The following is a 13,867-nucleotide window of genomic DNA, read 5'->3' as shown; positions in this document are numbered from 1 at the left end:
GCAGACAGACAGACAGACACGAGCGCGCAGGCACACCCAGGGAGGGAGAGCCAGAGAGAGGGAGACACAGAGCGACCGACAGAGAGACGGAAAGCGGGACACGGACAGGGGACAGGGGATGGCATCCCATCCGAGAAGGACACTCTGGCACAGACCGTCACACACCGCAGAGAGCGGCCCGTGCGCAAGGGAGGGGGCGTCAGCCTTGGGCCGGGCGAGCCCGGGCTGGACGCGGTGCCCTGGGGCTGGCAATCACCCGTGGGGACCCCAAGAGTTCCTCGCAGCCGAGGTCTCAAAGGTCCCCTTCGGCTTGGCTCCCTGAGGCGAGACCCAGCCCCCGCCCCCAGGCCAGAAGCTGAGTGTGGGAGAGAGTGTGCGTGTGAGTGTGTCGGTGGGCGACGGTGGGGTCGGGTCGACTGGGGGGCCGGGTGGATACCCACAGTGGAGGGGGGAGGGTGTGGCGGCCGGGCCTTTGGAAGCCTGTGTGGTCCTCTTGCTGTCTCTCTCTCTCCCTCTTTCTCCGTCTCCCTTACTTGTGGTTTCCGGCTCTTGACCTGTCTGGGCTGCGGGGGGTGTGTCTGTGTTTGGGGGGCGGGGGGGCGGGCGTGAGGGTGTGTGTGTGTGTGTGTGTGTGTTGTGCGCCCGCGCCTGCGGGAGACCTCGAGGTTGCCTGGCAGGATGCGTCTGGGGGTGGGGCTGGGGCCCCGGCCCCGCCCAGAATTGCCTGAGGCCTGCCAAGGGAGCCCCAGACAGAGACCCCCGCGCCCCCGCCCCCGCCGTTCCTCTGGTTTCCTGGACGCCGAAAGCCCAGGGGCTCGCGGGCCGCGCGGAGGCAACCCAGGTCTGCAGCGGGAGTCGGGGCCCCGGCCACCCAACCTGAGAGGGGCTGGAAGGCAGGCGGCGGCTCTGAGCGCGGTGGGGTGCCAGGGGCCAGCGGCAGGCGGGGCTTGCGGTGCGGCTGGGGCCCGGGGCTAAAGGAGAGGGGAGGCAGGGAAAAAAAGAGACAACAAAAAGCCTACAGCACCCGGTATTCCCAGGCGGTCTCCCATCCAAGTACTAACCGGGCCCGACCCTGCTTAGCTTCCGAGATCAGACGAGATCGGGCGCGTTCAGGGTGGTATGGCCGTAGACGGAGGCGGCTGCCGCCAGGCGCCCTAAGAGCCCTGCGCTGCGCCTGCCTTTCGCTCTGACCTGCCGGTCGGGCCAGCCGGCGGCCGCAGCTCTCCAGCTCTCCACGGAGCGCGCGCTGCACTTGAGCTGCACCACCCGCGACCGGACTCCCGGCGGCCCGGTGGCCGGCCCACGCCGCCCCGCCCCCCGCCCCCCGTCACCCCCGGCCAACACTCGGCCGGCCCGGCCCGGGGGACCACAGGGCTTCCGGGACCCGGAGCAGCCGGCCGGGTGTGCCTGCCGGGGGCTGTAGGGGGGAGGGTGGAGTGAGGGGCGCGGAGGTCTTGGCGCTCTCCCACCCTGGGACCCTCCAGGCACCACCCGGCTCGGGGGCCGCCGCCCCTCCCCCACCCCCTCGCCCACCTCCCCAAGGCGTTCGCTGCCCAGGGCCACGTGGCCCCGGATCTGTCTGGCCTCGGGGCCCGCTGGGGCCCGCTGGGGCCCGCGGTCCTCTGAGCCTCCTGCGGGCCTAGGCGCAGCCCAGCCGTGGCCCTGAGCGCCCATCCTGCCCGGCACCTGCGCGGTGCCCAAACCCACCTGGAGCCACCAGCGCCGGCGCCCAGAGCTCGTCAGCCCCGCCCCTTCGCCCCACCGAGACCCCCCCCCCTTGCCCCCACGCCGCCCTCCAAGCACAGGACCTTGCTGAGGGTGCAGACGAGCGACATGCAGCCACACGGACAGGCACACAGACACACTCGCAGGCACCCACGCCAAGTGAGACAGCCGGCCGGCGCAAGCTCGTCAGCCAGGGCCACAGCCAGAGCACCCACCCGTGAGAGGCCGGGGCCAGAGGAAGGGACGGGAGGCCCGGGGGTCAGGAGAGACAGAGACGGAAAGAGATGAAGGTTCAGAGACAGGCTCCCAAGACGGCGAGAGGGCAGAGGCAGAGGCAGAGGCAGATGCAGACAGACAGACAGACACGAGCGCGCAGGCACACCCAGGGAGGGAGAGCCAGAGAGAGGGAGACACAGAGCGACCGACAGAGAGACGGAAAGCGGGACACGGACAGGGGACAGGGGATGGCATCCCATCCGAGACGGACACTCTGGCACAGACCGTCACACACCGCAGAGAGCGGCCCGTGCGCAAGGGAGGGGGCGTCAGCCTTGGGCCGGGCGAGCCCGGGCTGGACGCGGTGCCCTGGGGCTGGCAATCACCCGTGGGGACCCCAAGACTTCCTCGCAGCCGAGGTCTCAAAGGTCCCCTTCGGCTTGGCTCCCTGAGGCGAGACCCAGCCCCCGCCCCCAGGCCAGAAGCTGAGTGTGGGAGAGAGTGTGCGTGTGAGTGTGTCGGTGGGCGACGGTGGGGTCGGGTCGACTGGGGGGCCGGGTGGATACCCACAGTGGAGGGGGGAGGGTGTGGCGGCCGGGCCTTTGGAAGCCTGTGTGGTCCTCTTGCTGTCTCTCTCTCTCCCTCTTTCTCCGTCTCCCTTACTTGTGGTTTCCCGCTCTTGACCTGTCTGGGCTGCGGGGGGTGTGTCTGTGTTTGGGGGGCGGGGGGGCGGGCGTGAGGGTGTGTGTGTGTGTGTGTGTGTGTGTGTGTGTGTTGTGCGCCCGCGCCTGCGGGAGACCTCGAGGTTGCCTGGCAGGATGCGTCTGGGGGTGGGGCTGGGGCCCCGGCCCCGCCCAGAATTGCCTGAGGCCTGCCAAGGGAGCCCCAGACAGAGACCCCCGCGCCCCCGCCCCCGCCGTTCCTCTGGTTTCCTGGACGCCGAAAGCCCAGGGGCTCGCGGGCCGCGCGGAGGCAACCCAGGTCTGCAGCGGGAGTCGGGGCCCCGGCCACCCAACCTGAGAGGGGCTGGAAGGCAGGCGGCGGCTCTGAGCGCGGTGGGGTGCCAGGGGCCAGCGGCAGGCGGGGCTTGCGGTGCGGCTGGGGCCCGGGGCTAAAGGAGAGGGGAGGCAGGGAAAAAAAGAGACAACAAAAAGCCTACAGCACCCGGTATTCCCAGGCGGTCTCCCATCCAAGTACTAACCGGGCCCGACCCTGCTTAGCTTCCGAGATCAGACGAGATCGGGCGCGTTCAGGGTGGTATGGCCGTAGACGGAGGCGGCTGCCGCCAGGCGCCCTAAGAGCCCTGCGCTGCGCCTGCCTTTCGCTCTGACCTGCCGGTCGGGCCAGCCGGCGGCCGCAGCTCTCCAGCTCTCCACGGAGCGCGCGCTGCACTTGAGCTGCACCACCCGCGACCGGACTCCCGGCGGCCCGGTGGCCGGCCCACGCCGCCCCGCCCCCCGCCCCCCGTCACCCCCGGCCAACACTCGGCCGGCCCGGCCCGGGGGACCACAGGGCTTCCGGGACCCGGAGCAGCCGGCCGGGTGTGCCTGCCGGGGGCTGTAGGGGGGAGGGTGGAGTGAGGGGCGCGGAGGTCTTGGCGCTCTCCCACCCTGGGACCCTCCAGGCACCACCCGGCTCGGGGGCCGCCGCCCCTCCCCCACCCCCTCGCCCACCTCCCCAAGGCGTTCGCTGCCCAGGGCCACGTGGCCCCGGATCTGTCTGGCCTCGGGGCCCGCTGGGGCCCGCTGGGGCCCGCGGTCCTCTGAGCCTCCTGCGGGCCTAGGCGCAGCCCAGCCGTGGCCCTGAGCGCCCATCCTGCCCGGCACCTGCGCGGTGCCCAAACCCACCTGGAGCCACCAGCGCCGGCGCCCAGAGCTCGTCAGCCCCGCCCCTTCGCCCCAGCGAGACCCCCCCCCCCTTGCCCCCACGCCGCCCTCCAAGCACAGGACCTTGCTGAGGGTGCAGACGAGCGACATGCAGCCACACGGACAGGCACACAGACACACTCGCAGGCACCCACGCCAAGTGAGACAGCCGGCCGGCGCAAGCTCGTCAGCCAGGGCCACAGCCAGAGCACCCACCCGTGAGAGGCCGGGGCCAGAGGAAGGGACGGGAGGCCCGGGGGTCAGGAGAGACAGAGACGGAAAGAGATGAAGGTTCAGAGACAGGCTCCCAAGACGGCGAGAGGGCAGAGGCAGAGGCAGAGGCAGATGCAGACAGACAGACAGACACGAGCGCGCAGGCACACCCAGGGAGGGAGAGCCAGAGAGAGGGAGACACAGAGCGACCGACAGAGAGACGGAAAGCGGGACACGGACAGGGGACAGGGGATGGCATCCCATCCGAGACGGACACTCTGGCACAGACCGTCACACACCGCAGAGAGCGGCCCGTGCGCAAGGGAGGGGGCGTCAGCCTTGGGCCGGGCGAGCCCGGGCTGGACGCGGTGCCCTGGGGCTGGCAATCACCCGTGGGGACCCCAAGACTTCCTCGCAGCCGAGGTCTCAAAGGTCCCCTTCGGCTTGGCTCCCTGAGGCGAGACCCAGCCCCCGCCCCCAGGCCAGAAGCTGAGTGTGGGAGAGAGTGTGCGTGTGAGTGTGTCGGTGGGCGACGGTGGGGTCGGGTCGACTGGGGGGCCGGGTGGATACCCACAGTGGAGGGGGGAGGGTGTGGCGGCCGGGCCTTTGGAAGCCTGTGTGGTCCTCTTGCTGTCTCTCTCTCTCCCTCTTTCTCCGTCTCCCTTACTTGTGGTTTCCGGCTCTTGACCTGTCTGGGCTGCGGGGGGTGTGTCTGTGTTTGGGGGGCGGGGGGGCGGGCGTGAGGGTGTGTGTGTGTGTGTGTGTGTGTTGTGCGCCCGCGCCTGCGGGAGACCTCGAGGTTGCCTGGCAGGATGCGTCTGGGGGTGGGGCTGGGGCCCCGGCCCCGCCCAGAATTGCCTGAGGCCTGCCAAGGGAGCCCCAGACAGAGACCCCCGCGCCCCCGCCCCCGCCGTTCCTCTGGTTTCCTGGACGCCGAAAGCCCAGGGGCTCGCGGGCCGCGCGGAGGCAACCCAGGTCTGCAGCGGGAGTCGGGGCCCCGGCCACCCAACCTGAGAGGGGCTGGAAGGCAGGCGGCGGCTCTGAGCGCGGTGGGGTGCCAGGGGCCAGCGGCAGGCGGGGCTTGCGGTGCGGCTGGGGCCCGGGGCTAAAGGAGAGGGGAGGCAGGGAAAAAAAGAGACAACAAAAAGCCTACAGCACCCGGTATTCCCAGGCGGTCTCCCATCCAAGTACTAACCGGGCCCGACCCTGCTTAGCTTCCGAGATCAGACGAGATCGGGCGCGTTCAGGGTGGTATGGCCGTAGACGGAGGCGGCTGCCGCCAGGCGCCCTAAGAGCCCTGCGCTGCGCCTGCCTTTCGCTCTGACCTGCCGGTCGGGCCAGCCGGCGGCCGCAGCTCTCCAGCTCTCCACGGAGCGCGCGCTGCACTTGAGCTGCACCACCCGCGACCGGACTCCCGGCGGCCCGGTGGCCGGCCCACGCCGCCCCGCCCCCCGCCCCCCGTCACCCCCGGCCAACACTCGGCCGGCCCGGCCCGGGGGACCACAGGGCTTCCGGGACCCGGAGCAGCCGGCCGGGTGTGCCTGCCGGGGGCTGTAGGGGGGAGGGTGGAGTGAGGGGCGCGGAGGTCTTGGCGCTCTCCCACCCTGGGACCCTCCAGGCACCACCCGGCTCGGGGGCCGCCGCCCCTCCCCCACCCCCTCGCCCACCTCCCCAAGGCGTTCGCTGCCCAGGGCCACGTGGCCCCGGATCTGTCTGGCCTCGGGGCCCGCTGGGGCCCGCTGGGGCCCGCGGTCCTCTGAGCCTCCTGCGGGCCTAGGCGCAGCCCAGCCGTGGCCCTGAGCGCCCATCCTGCCCGGCACCTGCGCGGTGCCCAAACCCACCTGGAGCCACCAGCGCCGGCGCCCAGAGCTCGTCAGCCCCGCCCCTTCGCCCCAGCGAGACCCCCCCCCCCTTGCCCCCACGCCGCCCTCCAAGCACAGGACCTTGCTGAGGGTGCAGACGAGCGACATGCAGCCACACGGACAGGCACACAGACACACTCGCAGGCACCCACGCTAAGTGAGACAGCCGGCCGGCGCAAGCTCGTCAGCCAGGGCCACAGCCAGAGCACCCACCCGTGAGAGGCTGGGGCCAGAGGAAGGGACGGGAGGCCCGGGGGTCAGGAGAGACAGAGACGGAAAGAGATGAAGGTTCAGAGACAGGCTCCCAAGACGGCGAGAGGGCAGAGGCAGAGGCAGAGGCAGATGCAGACAGACAGACAGACACGAGCGCGCAGGCACACCCAGGGAGGGAGAGCCAGAGAGAGGGAGACACAGAGCGACCGACAGAGAGACGGAAAGCGGGACACGGACAGGGGACAGGGGATGGCATCCCATCCGAGACGGACACTCTGGCACAGACCGTCACACACCGCAGAGAGCGGCCCGTGCGCAAGGGAGGGGGCGTCAGCCTTGGGCCGGGCGAGCCCGGGCTGGACGCGGTGCCCTGGGGCTGGCAATCACCCGTGGGGACCCCAAGACTTCCTCGCAGCCGAGGTCTCAAAGGTCCCCTTCGGCTTGGCTCCCTGAGGCGAGACCCAGCCCCCGCCCCCAGGCCAGAAGCTGAGTGTGGGAGAGAGTGTGCGTGTGAGTGTGTCGGTGGGCGACGGTGGGGTCGGGTCGACTGGGGGGCCGGGTGGATACCCACAGTGGAGGGGGGAGGGTGTGGCGGCCGGGCCTTTGGAAGCCTGTGTGGTCCTCTTGCTGTCTCTCTCTCTCCCTCTTTCTCCGTCTCCCTTACTTGTGGTTTCCGGCTCTTGACCTGTCTGGGCTGCGGGGGGTGTGTCTGTGTTTGGGGGGCGGGGGGGCGGGCGTGAGGGTGTGTGTGTGTGTGTGTGTGTGTGTGTGTGTGTGTGTGTGTGTTGTGCGCCCGCGCCTGCGGGAGACCTCGAGGTTGCCTGGCAGGATGCGTCTGGGGGTGGGGCTGGGGCCCCGGCCCCGCCCAGAATTGCCTGAGGCCTGCCAAGGGAGCCCCAGACAGAGACCCCCGCGCCCCCGCCCCCGCCGTTCCTCTGGTTTCCTGGACGCCGAAAGCCCAGGGGCTCGCGGGCCGCGCGGAGGCAACCCAGGTCTGCAGCGGGAGTCGGGGCCCCGGCCACCCAACCTGAGAGGGGCTGGAAGGCAGGCGGCGGCTCTGAGCGCGGTGGGGTGCCAGGGGCCAGCGGCAGGCGGGGCTTGCGGTGCGGCTGGGGCCCGGGGCTAAAGGAGAGGGGAGGCAGGGAAAAAAAGAGACAACAAAAAGCCTACAGCACCCGGTATTCCCAGGCGGTCTCCCATCCAAGTACTAACCGGGCCCGACCCTGCTTAGCTTCCGAGATCAGACGAGATCGGGCGCGTTCAGGGTGGTATGGCCGTAGACGGAGGCGGCTGCCGCCAGGCGCCCTAAGAGCCCTGCGCTGCGCCTGCCTTTCGCTCTGACCTGCCGGTCGGGCCAGCCGGCGGCCGCAGCTCTCCAGCTCTCCACGGAGCGCGCGCTGCACTTGAGCTGCACCACCCGCGACCGGACTCCCGGCGGCCCGGTGGCCGGCCCACGCCGCCCCGCCCCCCGCCCCCCGTCACCCCCGGCCAACACTCGGCCGGCCCGGCCCGGGGGACCACAGGGCTTCCGGGACCCGGAGCAGCCGGCCGGGTGTGCCTGCCGGGGGCTGTAGGGGGGAGGGTGGAGTGAGGGGCGCGGAGGTCTTGGCGCTCTCCCACCCTGGGACCCTCCAGGCACCACCCGGCTCGGGGGCCGCCGCCCCTCCCCCACCCCCTCGCCCACCTCCCCAAGGCGTTCGCTGCCCAGGGCCACGTGGCCCCGGATCTGTCTGGCCTCGGGGCCCGCTGGGGCCCGCTGGGGCCCGCGGTCCTCTGAGCCTCCTGCGGGCCTAGGCGCAGCCCAGCCGTGGCCCTGAGCGCCCATCCTGCCCGGCACCTGCGCGGTGCCCAAACCCACCTGGAGCCACCAGCGCCGGCGCCCAGAGCTCGTCAGCCCCGCCCCTTCGCCCCACCGAGACCCCCCCCCCCCTTGCCCCCACGCCGCCCTCCAAGCACAGGACCTTGCTGAGGGTGCAGACGAGCGACATGCAGCCACACGGACAGGCACACAGACACACTCGCAGGCACCCACGCTAAGTGAGACAGCCGGCCGGCGCAAGCTCGTCAGCCAGGGCCACAGCCAGAGCACCCACCCGTGAGAGGCTGGGGCCAGAGGAAGGGACGGGAGGCCCGGGGGTCAGGAGAGACAGAGACGGAAAGAGATGAAGGTTCAGAGACAGGCTCCCAAGACGGCGAGAGGGCAGAGGCAGAGGCAGAGGCAGATGCAGACAGACAGACAGACACGAGCGCGCAGGCACACCCAGGGAGGGAGAGCCAGAGAGAGGGAGACACAGAGCGACCGACAGAGAGACGGAAAGCGGGACACGGACAGGGGACAGGGGATGGCATCCCATCCGAGACGGACACTCTGGCACAGACCGTCACACACCGCAGAGAGCGGCCCGTGCGCAAGGGAGGGGGCGTCAGCCTTGGGCCGGGCGAGCCCGGGCTGGACGCGGTGCCCTGGGGCTGGCAATCACCCGTGGGGACCCCAAGACTTCCTCGCAGCCGAGGTCTCAAAGGTCCCCTTCGGCTTGGCTCCCTGAGGCGAGACCCAGCCCCCGCCCCCAGGCCAGAAGCTGAGTGTGGGAGAGAGTGTGCGTGTGAGTGTGTCGGTGGGCGACGGTGGGGTCGGGTCGACTGGGGGGCCGGGTGGATACCCACAGTGGAGGGGGGAGGGTGTGGCGGCCGGGCCTTTGGAAGCCTGTGTGGTCCTCTTGCTGTCTCTCTCTCTCCCTCTTTCTCCGTCTCCCTTACTTGTGGTTTCCGGCTCTTGACCTGTCTGGGCTGCGGGGGGTGTGTCTGTGTTTGGGGGGCGGGGGGGCGGGCGTGAGGGTGTGTGTGTGTGTGTGTGTGTGTGTGTGTGTGTGTGTGTTGTGCGCCCGCGCCTGCGGGAGACCTCGAGGTTGCCTGGCAGGATGCGTCTGGGGGTGGGGCTGTGGCCCCGGCCCCGCCCAGAATTGCCTGAGGCCTGCCAAGGGAGCCCCAGACAGAGACCCCCGCGCCCCCGCCCCCGCCGTTCCTCTGGTTTCCTGGACGCCGAAAGCCCAGGGGCTCGCGGGCCGCGCGGAGGCAACCCAGGTCTGCAGCGGGAGTCGGGGCCCCGGCCACCCAACCTGAGAGGGGCTGGAAGGCAGGCGGCGGCTCTGAGCGCGGTGGGGTGCCAGGGGCCAGCGGCAGGCGGGGCTTGCGGTGCGGCTGGGGCCCGGGGCTAAAGGAGAGGGGAGGCAGGGAAAAAAAGAGACAACAAAAAGCCTACAGCACCCGGTATTCCCAGGCGGTCTCCCATCCAAGTACTAACCGGGCCCGACCCTGCTTAGCTTCCGAGATCAGACGAGATCGGGCGCGTTCAGGGTGGTATGGCCGTAGACGGAGGCGGCTGCCGCCAGGCGCCCTAAGAGCCCTGCGCTGCGCCTGCCTTTCGCTCTGACCTGCCGGTCGGGCCAGCCGGCGGCCGCAGCTCTCCAGCTCTCCACGGAGCGCGCGCTGCACTTGAGCTGCACCACCCGCGACCGGACTCCCGGCGGCCCGGTGGCCGGCCCACGCCGCCCCGCCCCCCGCCCCCCGTCACCCCCGGCCAACACTCGGCCGGCCCGGCCCGGGGGACCACAGGGCTTCCGGGACCCGGAGCAGCCGGCCGGGTGTGCCTGCCGGGGGCTGTAGGGGGGAGGGTGGAGTGAGGGGCGCGGAGGTCTTGGCGCTCTCCCACCCTGGGACCCTCCAGGCACCACCCGGCTCGGGGGCCGCCGCCCCTCCCCCACCCCCTCGCCCACCTCCCCAAGGCGTTCGCTGCCCAGGGCCACGTGGCCCCGGATCTGTCTGGCCTCGGGGCCCGCTGGGGCCCGCTGGGGCCCGCGGTCCTCTGAGCCTCCTGCGGGCCTAGGCGCAGCCCAGCCGTGGCCCTGAGCGCCCATCCTGCCCGGCACCTGCGCGGTGCCCAAACCCACCTGGAGCCACCAGCGCCGGCGCCCAGAGCTCGTCAGCCCCGCCCCTTCGCCCCACCGAGGCCCCCCCCCCTTGCCCCCACGCCGCCCTCCAAGCACAGGACCTTGCTGAGGGTGCAGACGAGCGACATGCAGCCACACGGACAGGCACACAGACACACTCGCAGGCACCCACGCTAAGTGAGACAGCCGGCCGGCGCAAGCTCGTCAGCCAGGGCCACAGCCAGAGCACCCACCCGTGAGAGGCCGGGGCCAGAGGAAGGGACGGGAGGCCCGGGGGTCAGGAGAGACAGAGACGGAAAGAGATGAAGGTTCAGAGACAGGCTCCCAAGACGGCGAGAGGGCAGAGGCAGAGGCAGAGGCAGATGCAGACAGACAGACAGACACGAGCGCGCAGGCACACCCAGGGAGGGAGAGCCAGAGAGAGGGAGACACAGAGCGACCGACAGAGAGACGGAAAGCGGGACACGGACAGGGGACAGGGGATGGCATCCCATCCGAGATGGACACTCTGGCACAGACCGTCACACACCGCAGAGAGCGGCCCGTGCGCAAGGGAGGGGGCGTCAGCCTTGGGCCGGGCGAGCCCGGGCTGGACGCGGTGCCCTGGGGCTGGCAATCACCCGTGGGGACCCCAAGACTTCCTCGCAGCCGAGGTCTCAAAGGTCCCCTTCGGCTTGGCTCCCTGAGGCGAGACCCAGCCCCCGCCCCCAGGCCAGAAGCTGAGTGTGGGAGAGAGTGTGCGTGTGAGTGTGTCGGTGGGCGACGGTGGGGTCGGGTCGACTGGGGGGCCGGGTGGATACCCACAGTGGAGGGGGGAGGGTGTGGCGGCCGGGCCTTTGGAAGCCTGTGTGGTCCTCTTGCTGTCTCTCTCTCTCCCTCTTTCTCCGTCTCCCTTACTTGTGGTTTCCCGCTCTTGACCTGTCTGGGCTGCGGGGGGTGTGTCTGTGTTTGGGGGGCGGGGGGGCGGGCGTGAGGGTGTGTGTGTGTGTGTGTGTGTGTGTGTGTGTGTTGTGCGCCCGCGCCTGCGGGAGACCTCGAGGTTGCCTGGCAGGATGCGTCTGGGGGTGGGGCTGGGGCCCCGGCCCCGCCCAGAATTGCCTGAGGCCTGCCAAGGGAGCCCCAGACAGAGACCCCCGCGCCCCCGCCCCCGCCGTTCCTCTGGTTTCCTGGACGCCGAAAGCCCAGGGGCTCGCGGGCCGCGCGGAGGCAACCCAGGTCTGCAGCGGGAGTCGGGGCCCCGGCCACCCAACCTGAGAGGGGCTGGAAGGCAGGCGGCGGCTCTGAGCGCGGTGGGGTGCCAGGGGCCAGCAGCAGGCGGGGCTTGCGGTGCGCCTGGGGCCCGGGGCTAAAGGAGAGGGGAGGTAGGGAAAAAAAGAGACAACAAAAAGCCTACAGCACCCGGTATTCCCAGGCGGTCTCCCATCCAAGTACTAACCGGGCCCGACCCTGCTTAGCTTCCGAGATCAGACGAGATCGGGCGCGTTCAGGGTGGTATGGCCGTAGACGGAGGCGGCTGCCGCCAGGCGCCCTAAGAGCCCTGCGCTGCGCCTGCCTTTCGCTCTGACCTGCCGGTCGGGCCAGCCGGCGGCCGCAGCTCTCCAGCTCTCCACGGAGCGCGCGCTGCACTTGAGCTGCACCACCCGCGACCGGACTCCCGGCGGCCCGGTGGCCGGCCCACGCCGCCCCGCCCCCCGCCCCCCGTCACCCCCGGCCAACACTCGGCCGGCCCGGCCCGGGGGACCACAGGGCTTCCGGGACCCGGAGCAGCCGGCCGGGTGTGCCTGCCGGGGGCTGTAGGGGGGAGGGTGGAGTGAGGGGCGCGGAGGTCTTGGCGCTCTCCCACCCTGGGACCCTCCAGGCACCACCCGGCTCGGGGGCCGCCGCCCCTCCCCCACCCCCTCGCCCACCTCCCCAAGGCGTTCGCTGCCCAGGGCCACGTGGCCCCGGATCTGTCTGGCCTCGGGGCCCGCTGGGGCCCGCTGGGGCCCGCGGTCCTCTGAGCCTCCTGCGGGCCTAGGCGCAGCCCAGCCGTGGCCCTGAGCGCCCATCCTGCCCGGCACCTGCGCGGTGACCAAACCCACCTGGAGCCACCAGCGCCGGCGCCCAGAGCTCGTCAGCCCCGCCCCTTCGCCCCACCGAGGCCCCCCCCCCCTTGCCCCCACGCCGCCCTCCAAGCACAGGACCTTGCTGAGGGTGCAGACGAGCGACATGCAGCCACACGGACAGGCACACAGACACACTCGCAGGCACCCACGCTAAGTGAGACAGCCGGCCGGCGCAAGCTCGTCAGCCAGGGCCACAGCCAGAGCACCCACCCGTGAGAGGCCGGGGCCAGAGGAAGGGACGGGAGGCCCGGGGGTCAGGAGAGACAGAGACGGAAAGAGATGAAGGTTCAGAGACAGGCTCCCAAGACGGCGAGAGGGCAGAGGCAGAGGCAGAGGCAGATGCAGACAGACAGACAGACACGAGCGCGCAGGCACACCCAGGGAGGGAGAGCCAGAGAGAGGGAGACACAGAGCGACCGACAGAGAGACGGAAAGCGGGACACGGACAGGGGACAGGGGATGGCATCCCATCCGAGACGGACACTCTGGCACAGACCGTCACACACCGCAGAGAGCGGCCCGTGCGCAAGGGAGGGGGCGTCAGCCTTGGGCCGGGCGAGCCCGGGCTGGACGCGGTGCCCTGGGGCTGGCAATCACCCGTGGGGACCCCAAGACTTCCTCGCAGCCGAGGTCTCAAAGGTCCCCTTCGGCTTGGCTCCCTGAGGCGAGACCCAGCCCCCGCCCCCAGGCCAGAAGCTGAGTGTGGGAGAGAGTGTGCGTGTGAGTGTGTCGGTGGGCGACGGTGGGGTCGGGTCGACTGGGGGGCCGGGTGGATACCCACAGTGGAGGGGGGAGGGTGTGGCGGCCGGGCCTTTGGAAGCCTGTGTGGTCCTCTTGCTGTCTCTCTCTCTCCCTCTTTCTCCGTCTCCCTTACTTGTGGTTTCCCGCTCTTGACCTGTCTGGGCTGCGGGGGGTGTGTCTGTGTTTGGGGGGCGGGGGGGCGGGCGTGAGGGTGTGTGTGTGTGTGTGTGTGTGTGTGTGTGTTGTGCGCCCGCGCCTGCGGGAGACCTCGAGGTTGCCTGGCAGGATGCGTCTGGGGGTGGGGCTGGGGCCCCGGCCCCGCCCAGAATTGCCTGAGGCCTGCCAAGGGAGCCCCAGACAGAGACCCCCGCGCCCCCGCCCCCGCCGTTCCTCTGGTTTCCTGGACGCCGAAAGCCCAGGGGCTCGCGGGCCGCGCGGAGGCAACCCAGGTCTGCAGCGGGAGTCGGGGCCCCGGCCACCCAACCTGAGAGGGGCTGGAAGGCAGGCGGCGGCTCTGAGCGCGGTGGGGTGCCAGGGGCCAGCAGCAGGCGGGGCTTGCGGTGCGCCTGGGGCCCGGGGCTAAAGGAGAGGGGAGGTAGGGAAAAAAAGAGACAACAAAAAGCCTACAGCACCCGGTATTCCCAGGCGGTCTCCCATCCAAGTACTAACCGGGCCCGACCCTGCTTAGCTTCCGAGATCAGACGAGATCGGGCGCGTTCAGGGTGGTATGGCCGTAGACGGAGGCGGCTGCCGCCAGGCGCCCTAAGAGCCCTGCGCTGCGCCTGCCTTTCGCTCTGACCTGCCGATCGGGCCAGCCGGCGGCCGCAGCTCTCCAGCTCTCCACGGAGCGCGCGCTGCACTTGAGCTGCACCACCCGCGACCGGACTCCCGGCGGCCCGGTGGCCGGCCCACGCCGCCCCGCCCCCCGCCCCCCGTCACCCCCGGCCAACACTCGGCCGGCCCGGCCCGGGGGACCACAG

General features: G+C 71.1%; 7 non-coding genes across 7 annotated transcripts; all 7 read right to left on the bottom strand.

Annotated features, from left to right (window-relative positions):
* Positions 1-1,012: 1,012 nt before the first annotated feature.
* On the bottom strand, positions 1,013-1,131 carry LOC138087890 (5S ribosomal RNA). Its single transcript, XR_011145493.1, has one exon. It is a non-coding gene; the product is annotated as a 5S ribosomal RNA (ribosomal RNA).
* Positions 1,132-3,093: 1,962 nt separating this feature from the next.
* On the bottom strand, positions 3,094-3,212 carry LOC138088133 (5S ribosomal RNA). The gene has a single exon (XR_011145716.1). It is a non-coding gene; the product is annotated as a 5S ribosomal RNA (ribosomal RNA).
* A 1,953-nt stretch (positions 3,213-5,165) lies between these two features.
* LOC138088132 (5S ribosomal RNA) lies at positions 5,166-5,284 on the bottom strand. Its single transcript, XR_011145715.1, has one exon. It is a non-coding gene; the product is annotated as a 5S ribosomal RNA (ribosomal RNA).
* Positions 5,285-7,257: 1,973 nt separating this feature from the next.
* LOC138088131 (5S ribosomal RNA) lies at positions 7,258-7,376 on the bottom strand. The gene has a single exon (XR_011145714.1). It is a non-coding gene; the product is annotated as a 5S ribosomal RNA (ribosomal RNA).
* Positions 7,377-9,346: 1,970 nt separating this feature from the next.
* Positions 9,347-9,465, bottom strand: LOC138088130 (5S ribosomal RNA). The gene has a single exon (XR_011145713.1). It is a non-coding gene; the product is annotated as a 5S ribosomal RNA (ribosomal RNA).
* Positions 9,466-11,427: 1,962 nt separating this feature from the next.
* Positions 11,428-11,546, bottom strand: LOC138088128 (5S ribosomal RNA). The gene has a single exon (XR_011145712.1). It is a non-coding gene; the product is annotated as a 5S ribosomal RNA (ribosomal RNA).
* Positions 11,547-13,507: 1,961 nt separating this feature from the next.
* LOC138088126 (5S ribosomal RNA) lies at positions 13,508-13,626 on the bottom strand. The gene has a single exon (XR_011145710.1). It is a non-coding gene; the product is annotated as a 5S ribosomal RNA (ribosomal RNA).
* Positions 13,627-13,867: the final 241 nt, after the last annotated feature.

This window comes from Capricornis sumatraensis, chromosome 10 (assembly GCF_032405125.1).
Source record: "Capricornis sumatraensis isolate serow.1 chromosome 10, serow.2, whole genome shotgun sequence".
Lineage (NCBI taxonomy): Eukaryota > Metazoa > Chordata > Mammalia > Artiodactyla > Bovidae > Capricornis > Capricornis sumatraensis.
This window is presented reverse-complemented; position numbering and strand designations above follow the sequence as displayed.